Below are 15,116 nucleotides of genomic sequence, written 5' to 3' on the forward strand. Positions count from 1 at the left end.
GAGTCGCTTCTGCCTCGGTGCCAATGATGGTCGTATGCGTGTTTGGCGCCGTGCAAGTGAGCGCCACAATCAGGACTGCATACGACCGAGGCACACAGGGCCAACACCCGGCATCATGGTGTGGGGAGCGATCTCCTACACTGGTCGTACACCACTGGTGATCGTCGAGGGGACACTGAATAGTGCACGGTACATCCAAACCGTCATCGAACCCATCGTTCTACCATTCCTAGACCGGCAAGGGAACTTGCTGTTCCAACAGGACAATGCACGTCCGCATGTATCCCGTGCCACCCAACGTGCTCTAGAAGGTGTAAGTCAACTACCCTGGCCAGCAAGATCTCCGGATCTGTCCCCCATTGAGCATGTTTGGGACTGGATGAAGCGTCGTCTCACGCGGTCTGCACGTCCAGCACGAACGCTGGTCCAACTGAGGCGCCAGGTGGAAATGGCATGGCAAGCCGTTCCACAGGACTACATCCAGCATCTCTACGATCGTCTCCATGGGAGAATAGCAGCCTGCATTGCTGCGAAAGGTGGATATACACTGTACTAGTGCCGACATTGTGCATGCTCTGTTGCCTGTGTCTATGTGCCTGTGGTTCTGTCAGTGTGATCATGTGATGTATCTGACCCCAGGAATGTGTCAATAAAGTTTCCCCTTCCTGGGACAATGAATTCACGGTGTTCTTATTTCAATTTCCAGGAGTGTATAAAGACACAAGCAGATATATATATATATGTATATAACTCAGTCAGCATCCCTCTGTAATGTGAGATGTTGAGCTCAGAAAGACGAAGAGTTGTTAGTATTGTGCTATGCATGGGGATAAGTTTTTCTAGAAAAGGAAAAAAGAAAAATCAAAACACAGTGTGAAGGTTTATGTGGAATGTTTTATAATCATTGTCAGTATTTATTTGTATAACATTTTTTTTTAGCAAACCCATACTCTCTTTCATCTAAGTAATCTTTTAATGTATAAAATGTATTGCATAACAGGTACAAGGGTAATCCCAAAAGTAAGTTCTATTCTTTTATAAGTCTATAGACCTGTTTATTTCTACAATGGTTTACAACAGTTTAGAGCTTGAACATTTACCTATTTTTCGACATAATGACCATTTCTGTCGATGCAGTTTTGTAGACGCTGTGGCAGTTTTTGTATGCCAAAGTCATACCAGCTCGCCGGCCGCCATGCTGTTCAGAAAATTATGAACCTCTTCTTTCACCTTGTCGTCGGAGCTCAATGGCTTTCCAGCAAAATGTTCTTTTAACTTAGGGAACAGGTGATAGTCACTGGGTGCCAAGTCAGGACTATAGGGTTGGTGGGGGATTACGTTCCACTGAAACTGTTGCAGGAGAGCAACGGTTTGCTGAGCGATGTGTGGGCGAGCGTCGTCACGGAGAATGTGTACGACCTCGGTCAATATTCCTCTTCTCCGGTTCTAAATTGCTCGTTTGAGTTTTTTCAGAGTCTCACAGTACCTGTCAGCGTTAATTGTGGCCCCAACGATTCAGCTCCGACGACGAGGTGAAAGAAGAGATTTATAACTTTCTAAACAGCATGGCAGTGAGCTGGTATGACATGGGCATACAAAAACTGCCACAGCATCTACAACAATGCTGTGACAGAAATGGTGATAATGTCAAAAAATAGCTAAATGTTCTAGCTGTAAACTGATGTAAACCATTGTAGAAATAAACAGGTCTATGTACTTATAAAGAAATAGGGGACCTTACTTTTGGGATTACACTCATATTTTTTTGCTGCCTTTTTAAATAAGTGTATTTTTGTAATTTCTTTAATGTCTTTTGGTAACTTATTGTACAGTTTTATTCCTTGGTAGAAAATGCTGTTCTGAGTTTTATGTTTATTTTTTTCTTGGTAAATGTTGAGTGTAGCTCTTGTTCCATGGACAGAGTTATTTCTTCAGTAATTATCAATGTTATTTTTGATGTATACAACTGACTGCTAAATGTACACACACAGAGCAGTCAAAATCTCCAGTGTTTTGAACAGATCTTTACAATGAGCTCTACTACTATTTTTGGTTATTGTTCTTATGGTTCTTTTTCTATAGTTTGAAAATTGTGTTTATATTTTGTACATTTGTTCCCCAAAAAAGACGGCTAAGAACTGAGTGTACATACGAATAGTATCTAACTAAAAGACATTTCGTGTTACACACTGATGATAGGATTGTAAGAGCATTACCTGCTAATGAGATTCTGTTTGAAAGTACCTTTGTGTGCTCACACCACTTCAACTGAGAATCAATATTCATTCCTGGGAAGTTTGCATTTGTTATACAGTTTATAGAGGTGCTGTCTACCTTTAATTTAACACTGTTATTTTCCCTCTTCAAACAAACTCACGACATTAGTTTTCTTTATGTTAAATGTCACTTTATTGCTTATTGACCAATCGTAAACTTCCTTCAGAGTTTCATTTGCTTTCTCTGCAAGGTGTTCTCTCATTTTCTCAGTGACTATAACATTGGTGTCATCAGCGAAGAGAATTTTTTCGCCACGAGTAATACTACTGGGAAAGTCATTGATGCATATCAGGAATAGTACTGGTCCTAATATGCTATCTTGCAGAACCCTAGATTAATGTATTTTGGTTCTGATAAGTGTTTTACTAAATGTTTAGATCTATTTGAAGTATGTGTTATCTCTACTGTTTGTACCCTATTCGTTAGGTATGATCGAAACCAGTCATTAGCTACCCCTCTTACTCTTGATGCTTCTAATTGTATTTAATAGAATCTTGTGGTCGACTGTATCAAATACCTTAGAAAGATCCAAAAATATGGCTATGACACACTCATCTTTGTTAAGAGCATCAAGTACAACTTTTGTGAATTCTACTATGGCTGACTACATATTTTTGCCACTTCAGAAACAAAACTGATTCGCTTAAAAGATTGTACTTATTCAGGTAATTCATTAATCTATCTTTCATACTTGCTTCTATTTTTTTTGTGAATGGTGACAGCAGAGAAATGGGCCACTAATTTTCTGTGTGTTCTGCTTTATCTTTCTTAAGCAAAGGTACAACTCTTGCCTGTTTTAACTGCTCTGGAAATGTCCCTGATGTGAAGGATTCATTTATTATAAATTTGGACCAAGGCTGGGAATTTTACTCAAGTCTGCTCCTTACTAGGGTACATGAGATCAGTAAAGTCTCTGAAATTGTGTCACATCACTTTTATAAGAACCTGCACCTCAGGTTCAGGCTGGATCACCCATTTACATTCGATGCTGAGGAGCTTTTCCAGAACGTGGATAGCCTCGGCAATTCTATTTGTGTGTAGGGGGGAATTTAAAGTAGACTGAAGTAGCAGTGAGAATTTTGATTGAGGGGGGGGGGGCATGCCAGGGTGACCTGTGCAGTTTTGTGACCTGCTGTCCCAACGTGGCTTAGTCGCTAACATGCCCGGCTAGTAAGCAGGACTCCCGGGTTCGATTCCCGGGCTCGGTACAAATTTTCACTCGCTGCTTCTGTCTGTATACGTAAATTTCACAAACATTCCTACTGATAAGAAGCTCAATTTCCCCACCCCATTATGTTTTTGAACTTAGGGTTATGTACCTTCTGGCTCTCCCTGTTTGTGACCTGTTTCCTGTACTACACATGTCTATAAAAAGGCACGGCAACAACAGCCTGAGTGAACAGACATTACACAATCTACCTCTCTTTATGTAAATTCCAGTGCAGTTCGTGCTATGTAGTCTAAATGTAACCGACATGTAATTTTCAGTAGCATTTAGTAGTCTACACGTGTATATCTACATGAGTAAGTTAGAGCTGAACTGTTAAAAAAGGAGTTATTACGTCTCTCCGAGTTGTGTAACGCGGTACGTTAAACTGTCACCCGTGAACTGTGTGAATGTTTTCTAATTGGCACAACTTACTGATCTGACTTAGTTTTTCAGGCTAGGAAATGCCAAACTGCAGCCAAACATAGTCACTACGATCCCATCATCTGCTGACAGTGTGTGTAGTGTTAAGAGAGGACTGTGTGCCATGACGGAGTGAGAAATAAATGAACAGTGTAGCACCAGCCTCTCACGCTATTAAAAAACGTCTTCACAAACAGTAACGTACACAGTTCGTAAACTATTAGAGGCGGCACTGTTTTACACAGAGTGGCCCCGTGTTTGGGAATGTGGAGGCTGCCGTCTCCATCCAGCCGTCCCGATTTCTGTGGCTCTGCTAAGTTACCTCGGACGAGTTTTAAGATTGTAAGTGAAGGCATCGAGGAGTTACGGGCGTTTATGCAGCGTGTTTTGAAACACGAAGAGCGCAGACGCGCCGCGCCGCCCGGCCCAGTAAGCGTAGTTTGCTTTGATATAGGACCGTTTGGCGACGTAAAAAAATACTAGTTTTCCACAGTGGAATGAAAGGAGAGTAACGGAAAGTGTTTAATATGTAATTAAATGTGACGAAAAAGTAGCTTTCGCGCGAGTTTGTGTAATCCGTTTTTCTTTTTGGTTTGTATTTGCGTCTTTGAGTCTCAGGACTGAAGAGCACAACAACAACAACATGTTTTGTGAAGTTGCCCTGCTGTTTTAGTTTTATGACAAAATGTTAAATATTAAGGCACACAGTGTGGTGTATGAAGTCACGGGATACCTCCTAATGTTGTGTTGGACGTCCCGTTTCCCCGTGTAGTGCAGGAACTTGACACGGCACGGACTGAACGAGTCCTGCAGAAATATTGATGCACGGTGCCTCTATACGTCTGTAATTGCGGAAGTATTGCGGGTCCAGGATTTTGTGCACCGACTGACCTCTGAATTATGTCCCGTAAAGGTTCGGTGGGGTTTGTGTCGGGCAATGTGGGTGGCTAAATCGTTCACTCGAATTGTTCGGAATGCTCTTCAAAACAACTGCAAACAATTGTGGCCTGGTGGCCCATTGTCGTGGGAATGTGAGGTCCGTGAATGGCTGCAAATGGTCTCCGAGCAGCTGAACGTAACCGTTCACAGTCAGTCGTCGGCTCAGTTGGACCACAGGTTACAGTCCATTCGATGTAAACTCAGCCCATACTATTATGGAGCCACCACCAGCTCGCACCGAGCTTCGCAGACAGCTGGTGTCCACGGCTTCACGCGGTCCGCGCCACATTCCGGCCCTACCGTCGGCACTTACCGACTGGAATCGGGACTCCTCTGACGGGCCACGGTTTTCCGGTCGTCCGGAGTACGGCCGGTGCGCTTCACGAGCCCAGGAGAGGCGTCTGCTGCAATAGCCCATTATTAAGGCTAAATTTCACCACACTGTCGTAGTGGATACATTCGATTTACGACGCACATTGATTTATGCAGTTATTTCACACCGTGTCACCTCTTTGTCAGCACTGACGACTCTTTGCAGCTGCCGCTGCTCTCAATTGTCGAGCGAAGTCAGTCGGTTCCTATGTTGCTCGAACAGTCCACGGGTGTACTGCCAGTTCACAGTGTCCGACGGGCACAACATTTCGGCGATCAGACACGTCGCCGTCGTCAGGTGCGCTGACAAACTGAGCTCCGACGCTCCGACAGATTCCGATGCCCACGTCTTTGCGACGCGGCCGTGGACGGCGAAGAGAGCGGCTCGCGTGGGGAGGGGATTAAATTGGCCGCCCGCCCTCAGGACCTCTGTTCGTCAGCGCACCTGACGACGGCGACGTGTCTGATCGCCGAAATGTTGTGCCCGTCGGACACTGTGAACTGGCAGTATACCCGTGGACTGTTCGAGCGACAAATACGCCCAGAGAAACTGAAGGTTCCTGTGTTGTCCGTGGTGAGAGGTAATGGTATTCTTGGCATAGTCTTGAGACTGTGGATTCAGAATATTTAATTACCTGACGATTTCTGAAATGGAATGTCCTATGCGTCTAGCTCCAACTACTCCTGTCGTGCAGCCATAATTGTGTCGGAGACCTTTTTGACGGATCACTTGATTACAAATGACAGCTCCCCCAACGCACTGCCGTTTCATAACTTGCGTACCTGATACTACCGCTGTCAGTGTGCATATCGGTATCCCGTGTCTGTCACCTCAGTATATTACAGACCAGTCTGTTACCGTAGCTTATGTTCCACATGCACATTCGTCGGTTGTGCCGTCTCGGAACCACATTATCAGCATACAACCTAAACTAGATCTTGGACTATGTTACAGGTAAGTCTGTCACCACAACCAGCATATCGAGGGGGCAGGCAGGGGAGGGGGGCCAGGGGGGGGGGGCAATATCACACTGTAGTCCCAATATTTCTTAATTCTAATCACAGTTATGGCATCTAAATTTAATCGAGGAAATTAAAAAGTTTAATATCTCCTTAGGAGAAAAGTCTGAAACATATTAAGTAGCTAAAATTCTAGAACACTCAACGAGTTGCATGTAGCTTTTTTATTTTTTTGATGTTTCAGTCGAGCAGCATGAGCGTCTTCAGAAATTATACAGCCGAGGGTGACACGTTACGAGTATTGGGCCGTGTGCAGTGCCGCTGTCATACATAAAATTATAAAAAACTAGTAATATAATGAATGAAACTTGAAACTTCCTGGCAGATTAAAACTGTGTGCCGGGCCGAGACTCGAACTCGGGACCTTTGCCTTTCGCGGGCAAGTGCTCTACCGACTGAGCTACCCGAGCACGACTCATGCCCCGTCCTCACAGCTTTACTTCTGCCAGTACCTCGTCTCCTACCTTCAAAACTTTACAGAAGCTCTGCTGCGAACCTTGCAGAACCAGAACTCCTGAAAGAAAGGATCTTTCGGAGACATGGCTTAGCCACAGCCTGGGGGATGTTTCCAGAATGAGATTTTCGGTCTGCAGGTAGAGAACTTGCCTGCGAAAGGCAAAGGTCCCGAGTTTGAGTCTCGGTCCGGCACACAGTTTTAATCTGCCAGGAAGTTTCGTATCGGCGCACACTCAGTTGCAGAGTGAAAATCTCATTCTGGAAATATAATAAATATTTGTAACATGTGGCCCTGAGCTACTTAATTTCTGACGATGCTCACACTGGTATTTATTTATTCCATGTGATCTGATGGTACACAGTGTGTTGCAAATGTCGGAAAATGTCATTTAACATTGTTAACATATATTGACGTAGGCCTATAGTATCTAATGTATTATATTGCTCAGTGTTTTCAATTTAACTCAAACAGCAAGATTACTGATCTAAGTATTCATTTACAGAGTAAAAACAGTGACACAACAAATATGACTTCACAGCTTTGCTAAAATTTATGTTGTCTTTGAGGGACTTAATACTAGTGGGAAGATTGTTGAACAGTTGGAGGCCCATGTGGAAAGCTCCCTTTTTATACAGTTGAGTGTTTGTACGTATAACATACAGGTTTACGTTTTTCCAGGTGTTGTGTTCATGTATTTCATTATTTTTCACGACTCTGGGGTCAGTTGGCACTATGTGGTTTCTGAAAAATTTTAGAGTCTCAAGAATGTAGAGGCAAGGCGGTGTAAGGATTTCCAACTTTCTGAAGATAGGTTTGCAGGAGTCTCTTGGTTTGCTACCAGTAATAATCCTCATTACTCTCTTCTGGATTCTGAATGTGCTCAGAACAGTTGGAGAATTTCCCCAGAATATTACACCATATTTTAGGTGGGCTTGTATGTAAACATAGTACACACTGGTTAATGTTTTCAGGCTAGCACATGTTTCCAGTACACTCAATGCATAACAGCCAGAACAAATCCTGGCATTTACCTTTCCTGTATGTGTATTCCATTTGAGGTTATCTTGAACCCACATACCTAGGAATTTGAAAACAGTGTCAGTATCTATTGACTGGTTATTTATAGTGACAAATGGCTGAGAGGAATTTGCATTTTGTCTTGTGTGAAAGTTCATGGAAGCTGTCTTTTTGGTGTTGATAGTTAATCTGTTGATTTTTGCCCAGTTGCTGAGTTGTTCAGTGGCCAAGTTCACAGCTTTCTGCACAGCCTCTGTATTCATGTTAAAATAAAGTAAAAGTTACATGTAACCTGTGGTTGCTCCAGAATATTAATTTGTAATGGTTGCTGTTCCCCTGGATACAAATGCTTTCATTTGGTATATTACCATATTTACCCAAGTATAAGATGATGCCCCCCCCCCTCCCAAATTTCTTTTCTTTTTTCTTTTCCTTTTTTCAGTAAATTGGGTCTTTGATAAAATTTATTTTTTAACAATTCTTACTAATCAAAATTACAAACTCTTATTGATGTAAGAGGTCTGTCTGAAAAGTTAACGTTATACGTATTCTAAGTTTATTTCTTTTATTAATTCACTGCATTTTGATAATACAAAGGGAAATAAAATAAACAAAAAGGAATAGTGTACATTAAATTTAATCTTCACTTCCTTCTTTATTTGCTTAGTATGTTGTCTCTGATGTCACTATTTGTTATCATTGTCGTTCTAGGAGAACAGCTGTGAAGCAGATATTTGGCTGTTTCTTCTGAATATGTTGCAATTTCTGAGGTTGTAGTTACTGCAGGGCATGAGAACAGCTGTTTTTTTTTTGTGAGCACATAGCTGACACGAGAGTGTTACGGTGTGTCTCGCTTCCAAACGTATCTTCTGCCCACCTCTCTCTCACTGGCTGTGTAGGACCAGCAGCTGATATACCCCCTCAGTCATTCCCATCACACGTTACGGCGAGTGTCGACAACATTGCTGCACGAAACACCTAAGTACGCCACTGTCGCATTTGTCCAATTTTAAAGTCAGTTCGATTCAGAGTGCAAATGGATTCAAGAAAACAGCAGTTTAAACGTGTTGAATGTTCATAAAAACCCACAGTACACAGTATACGTTCCCACAGTTGGCTGTCCAACGAAATTTCTGCCTGTGCTCGACACTCTCCGCCCCGCACTCCTAGCTCTCAGTCGAGATGCCGCCACTGTAACCCCCCACCCCTCCAATTTTCCATAGTGTTGTGCTTCAGCAACAGTGAAACGTGGACGGCAATACCTTCTAGGGTTCAGGTCGTATGTGTAAACAGTGACTAATGTATAAAAAAGATCGCAATCACTATTCAGTCCAATTCTCAAACTTTTGCTCATCCTGTGATTTAGCAAAGTGTGTTCGTACTATCTTGACGGTGGTACTTTCCAATATATTGTATTCCCGTGACAATGATTACAGTCAGTTTAATATGATTTATGTTGTTTGTTAGACATTTCATTGTGGATTAATTCTTCTCGTTTCATCGGAATGTCATATATTGTTCTAAAGCTGATTAAAAGCTCATAACAGTCTGGCATTGTAATAGGTGTACTGCAAGCAAATTTCTCACTTGCAACCCACTCGGTAAATCGTTAGTTTCTTATAACCGAACAAGATATTGACTCGGGTTCAGAATCAAGTAATGATTATCGAAGAACAAGATTTTCGCATGCGGGTGTTACTTTTACTTAAAAAGCTACTTAAGTGTGTGTATCAGTATCCGTACATCTGTGAGAAGTTTTATTGCAGACCTGTTCAAATACAATAAAACTTTGTAAGTCGATAGAATGTTATGTTATTTCCTACTGTGTTCCAAAAATTTGTATCGAGCTCTTCGTTGTACTGGGAAATCCCGAGCTTATCCGAACACAAATATTGTTTGATTGTGCCCATCTCTTCAGGGTTGTTCAAAATAAATTTGTACAAAATCTTCAAAGCTTCGTCTGCAAATGTAATACGACCCCTGTATTAATCTATTAAACAATGTAAAAACGTTGACCTCGACAGCAATAGTTTAGTCGCCAAATGTTGGACAAAAACCTCGTCTTTTAATTGGGTAAATCCGGTAAATAGTTGATGCATATTTCTTATTGGTAGTTTAATGTTTACCTGAATGTACTGATATTTTTTGAAGAAAATAGCTGCTTACAAATTTAAATACAGAGTCGTATTTACAGTACATACCGCCACTACTTAAATCATTTTCTTTGATGAAACCCATTATGTCAGTAGCTGGACTTCTGTAGTCTATCAGGATATGCAGTGGCAACTTAGCACGTTGCAGATTCGAGACTTTGTCTCTGTCGAGACATCAGTTTGTGTCGGGATGGTCGACTGACAGTCATTTTTTTCTCACTTGTGCAAAGTTCAGATGCGCATTTGTCCATCTCGTCAGTTTGTGCGTGTAATTCATTCTGTGTAAATACAGGAACTGTGACAATTGCCACAAAAAGCTCTCCGGCTTCTAGGTATTTTGTAATATCGAAATACCACGGCATCCGTTTTTGCCAGAAGACTCTGTCTGTGATGCGGCAGTGTTTCAGCATTGCCACTCACCTGGAAGCCAGAGCCCTTTGTGTCAGTAGTGTATGCTGTTAAAGTCTGCATATGTGAGTGTGCAGGAAGTGGTACTCCCCACCGTATCTGTTACTAGGGATTATCCCGTTGCATTTGTGTACTGAGTGTGGGAATAATGCCTGTTTAAGTGTCTGTGTGTGGAATGTGTAAGTTTCATTTTGTCTTCGCAGTGCTTACAGGAATAATATGTAGGGGGTTGTAGTGTACTGATAACCGAGTGTGTCAATGTAAACCAGATTCACTGTGCCTCTTTCTTATTTGTTTCCTGCCCGAGGCTCTCATTTTGAAAGAAATTAGTCTTCGAGTCGCAAGTGCACTGCCTCGTTGTTGCAACACAGTAAAAACAGTAGCTACAAATAATGAATTTAAATCCAAAATTACAGACGTGTTCAAATTATTAAACTGAAGACATTTTTTCCAAAACTTTACGTTTACTACACATTTGCATCCACATACAATTCGGGAGGACAACGGTTCAATCCCATCTCTGGCCATCCAGATTTAGGTTTTCCGTGATTTCCCTAAATCGCTTCAGGCAAATGCCGGGATGGTTCCTTTGAAACGGCAGCCGATTTCCTTCCCCACCCTTCCCTCACCCGAGCTTGCGCTCCGTCTCTAATGACCTCGTTGTCGACGGGACGTTAAACACTAACCTCCTCCTCCTCCTCCACATGCAGATTATGTTTGAACATTCAATACTTTGTATGCGTGCCTTTGTTCTTAATCAACGTTTTGATCCTGTTTGGCATAGTTTTTACTAACTTTTCACATGACATTTTAATATCATTGTCATGGTACCAGATTTCCTCTAGTTTCTCCATGAGATCCTGTTTGGTGGTTATTGTAAATTTCCTTGTCCTCAGTTTCACAATAGCCCATAAATTTGCAATTGGGTTCATATCAGAGCTATTCCCTGGCCAGGGCAACACTTCCAGTTGCTTTCCTTCCCAGTACTTGGAACCGCTTTTGGCTTTGTGTCAAGGTGCCCCATCAAGCATAAAAATGGCATCTTTATTAGGAAACCACTCATTTATTTGGGGGAAAAGTTCCGTGTCATGGATTTCTGTACATTGTTCTTGCCTCATTGTCCCTTCAACAGTGTGTAATCTGCCAGGACCTTTTGCCAACATCACACTCCAGACCATAACGGAAGTCGGATGCTTCACACATTGCTGCACACACTCAGCTCTGAACTGTTCTCCAGGTCTGCAACGAACATACTGGCTGCTGTCTTCCATCACAGTGAATACAGACCCATCACTCAAGCATACCTGAAGCATGTGTACAAAATTGCAAGTTGGAGAAGCTGGGAATAGTAGTATAGGAGACCTCAACAGTCCCAAAATTCAGATGTGCATTCCTTCAATATCAATACAAGATCATAATTTCAACCCAAAATTTCTATCTTCAGAGATAAGGACCACTTAATTTGCCATATCATTGCACATACTTAGCCCAGTCCTCATTTGTCCACTCCCGAAGTTGTTTAGCCCACTGCAATCTTTCGGTTTTCATCGTAGGTGTGATTTTCTGTTCTTTCCTTGGTCGGCGCACCTTTAAACTACATTCAAACAGCCTCCTCCTCACTGTCATAGGTGAAACTTCAACTCCCAAACCTTTCAGCTGATGGCTCATGTCTGTAGAAGTAAGTTGACGGTTCACTACTGCCATGTTTGTAAGCTTCTCATTGTTCTAGGACTGATTTTTCTGTTACGTCCACATTTTCCTTTCCTGTTTCGCTTGTATTCACCATCTTTCTGCACTGAAAGTTTGAGTCTTCTGACAGTTCTTTGTGATATTCTCATTCTGTCAGCAATTTCTTGCTGTGTATAGCGATTTTCAGCAAAAAGTATTAGCACAGCCGAAACTTTCCGAAGTGAAACATCATTTGTCTTCCACGTAACCTCACTTTATTTGAAAAGTCCACGATTTATTGCTATAGCTAAAAAACGTGCAATTTCACAAGCTGTATAACACCTTGTTAATGTAGCAAGAAGTTGATAGAATAAATAACAACCTGAAGTACACCACAGAAACATAAAACATTAGTGTAAACACAATTTCAAACCGTGTACAGACACAACTAACACCAACACGATTTGGAGTGAAAATGACAAATGCTACCAACTGTGAAAAATTCAGTGATCTGTGAGTTGCTCAGAACGGAACCATTAAAACCGATCAATTAAGAGTATCAAAAATAATCGTTTAGTCTAATAATTTGAACACATCTGTATAGTGAACACACTTTTTAAAAAAATCTGAAGGAGCAAGTCAGATTCAAAGACAGACCAAAAGGGAAACTGTGCAGTTAGTTGTAGTTGTAGTAAGTGCGTCGGACGTGACTGGTATGACAAATAGAGAACAGTGAAAATAACATAATTCACGTACCGGATGTCTCCCCTACGGGTCGTCAGGCGTATTTTCCCTGGTGTTACGACAGGTATTTGCAGTTTCATTTTGGCAGTGTATGGCCGAAGCTGGCCCAAACGAATCCCATTCGTCGTGTCTTAGGAAAGACGCCGAGCGTCGAAGGAAAGTGTCAGTTTGTTTCCCATTTCAAATGAGGTGATTTTTAAAGCAGAATTTTACGTGCCCAATTAACAGTGCGCTTCCAAATTTGTTTACTGCGTTATTTGTTTTGTTGTTGTTGTTGTTGTTGTTGTTGTTGTTGTGGTCTTCAGTGCTGAGACTGGTTTGATGCAGCTCTCCATGCTACTCTATCCTGTGCAAGCTTCTTCATCTCCCAGTACCTACTGCAACCTACATTCATCTCTTGGTCTCCCTCTACGATTTTTACCCTCCACGCTGCCCTCCAATACTAAATTGGTGATCCCTTGATGGCTCAGAACATGTCCTACCGACCGATCCCTTCTTCTAGTCAAGTTGTGCCACAAACTCATCTTCTCCCCAATTCTATTCAATACCTCCTCATTAGTTATGTGATCTACACATCTAATCTTCAGCATTCTTCTGTAGCACCACATTTCGAAAGCTTCTATTCTCTTCTTGTCCAAACTATTTATCGTCCATGTTTCACTTCCATACATGGGTACACTCCATACAAGTACTTTCAGAAACGACTCCCTGATACATAAATCTCTATACTAGATGTTAACAAATTTCTCTTCTTCAGAAACGCTTTCCTTGCCATTGCCAGTCTACATTTTATAGCCTCCCTATTTTGACCATCATCAGTTATTTTGCTCCCCAAATAGGAAAACTCCTTTACTACTTTAAGCGTCTCATTTCCTAATCTAATTCCCTCAGCATCACCCGACTTAATTTGACTACATTGCATTTTGTTTTATCGACACGTATTAACAGGATCAGGAAAACACAGAGGATCACGAGCACTCCAGCGGCGACTGCTGCACAGTGGTAGCGGTCAGTGCGGTACTGTCGCCGGAGTACTGATCGTCCTTCGTGTTTCACTGTTCCCGTTAATAAACGTTGATAAAACTAATATCTCACGAGACTAATTTTTGATTCGAATAAATGATTCTAGCTTCGTCATAGGTTGCGCTGAGAAGTATCCATTTCTTATTTCCTGACGGTGACTGGTGTCGGAGACCTGTGTCCGTTTGCAAACCGTCCTACAAAGAAGATTACAGCTGACACTACAATCTCATAGAAATGAGGCACATATTTGTAATACTATTGTAGAACACTAATATCTGTGAAAGTTATAGAAATTTGTCACGGTTCTGTTTTATAAGTTGCCTTACCAGTTACGTACCGTGCTGTAAGTATGACCGACACGGGTCCCTGGCCCTGCAGTAATCAAAGCAGTATACGGCTGACTTCAGGGGAGGTTCAAAAAATTGATTTTTTTAAAATTGCGTTTTTGGATCCATAAAAGTGTTTACAATCCACCCCTGAAATGGTTTTTCCGGATACGGAACGGAAATGTTTGTTACTCGTGGTCGAACAAAAAAATGCACCTGCCTGAAATCGGCCTTTTTCACGCACCAGTTTTTTTCTTTCGGAAGACAAGTTATTGTACCGGTGCTTGGGAGGAAAAAAAAGGACTCCGTCGTCGGGCCACGAGTGGCCTACCGGGACCATCCGACAGCCGTGTCATCCCCAGTGGAGGATGCGGATAGGAGGGGTGTGGGGTCAGCACACCGCTCTCCCGGTCGTTATGTTGGTATTCTTGACCGAAGCCACTACTATTCGGTCGGGTAGCTCCTCAATTGGCACCACAAGGCTGAGTGCACCCCGAAAAATGGCAACAGCGCGTAGCGGCCCGGACGGTCACCCATCCGAGTGCCGGCCATGCCCGACAGCGCTTAACTTCGGTGATCTCAGGGGAACCGGTGTATCCACTGCAGCAAGGACATTGCCCACTTGGGAGGAAACACACAAAAATTCAAATGAAATTTTGAACGGGTGTGTTTGGAAGTTAGCCCCCAAGCATTTGCATTCTGGTGCGAAGACTGTGGAGATCGCAACTTTCCCGGCAGTGAGCAGCTTCGACGAAGGGTATTCAGCAAATCTGAAGACCGTGACAACAACGGACGTCACCCTGGGACTCTATTCGAGGCAGTTCGCCGAGCATTCGGACAACCACCGGATTCGAGCGGCCAAGAACTGCTTGTCACCGACCGTACGAGCGGCTCTGGAACAGCGCAGGATGGCCCAGATCGAGCAGAACACCTTCTGTGAGGAAGAGGAAGGACTAGTTTATCGACCTGGAATAGCAGATTCAACGTGCGTTGCATAATATTGCATTTATGTGTAGTCAAAACTTCAAACGTGTTTTTCTTGAAATGACCTTTTTTTTTTGTCACGCGTTATGGTAACTTCA

The 15,116-nt window shown here is 42.5% G+C and overlaps 2 protein-coding genes and 1 non-coding gene across 3 annotated transcripts in view; 2 read left to right on the forward strand and 1 right to left on the reverse strand.

The window, feature by feature from the left end:
• Window positions 1–15,116, forward strand: part of LOC126232157 (zinc finger protein with KRAB and SCAN domains 3-like) — a 394,238-nt gene that overhangs the window by 182,250 nt on the left and 196,872 nt on the right. The window lies entirely within an intron of this gene.
• The window catches only part of LOC126232158 (zinc finger protein 418-like), a 116,267-nt gene that overhangs the window by 27,847 nt on the left and 73,304 nt on the right, over window positions 1–15,116 (forward strand). The gene's annotated exons all lie outside the window — the stretch shown is intronic.
• Trnas-cga (transfer RNA serine (anticodon CGA)) lies at window positions 6,575–6,649 on the reverse strand. Its single transcript has one exon. It is a non-coding gene; the product is annotated as a tRNA-Ser (tRNA).

The sequence above is a fragment of the Schistocerca nitens genome, unplaced genomic scaffold, assembly GCF_023898315.1.
Source record: "Schistocerca nitens isolate TAMUIC-IGC-003100 unplaced genomic scaffold, iqSchNite1.1 HiC_scaffold_465, whole genome shotgun sequence".
NCBI classification, from domain to species: domain Eukaryota; kingdom Metazoa; phylum Arthropoda; class Insecta; order Orthoptera; family Acrididae; genus Schistocerca; species Schistocerca nitens.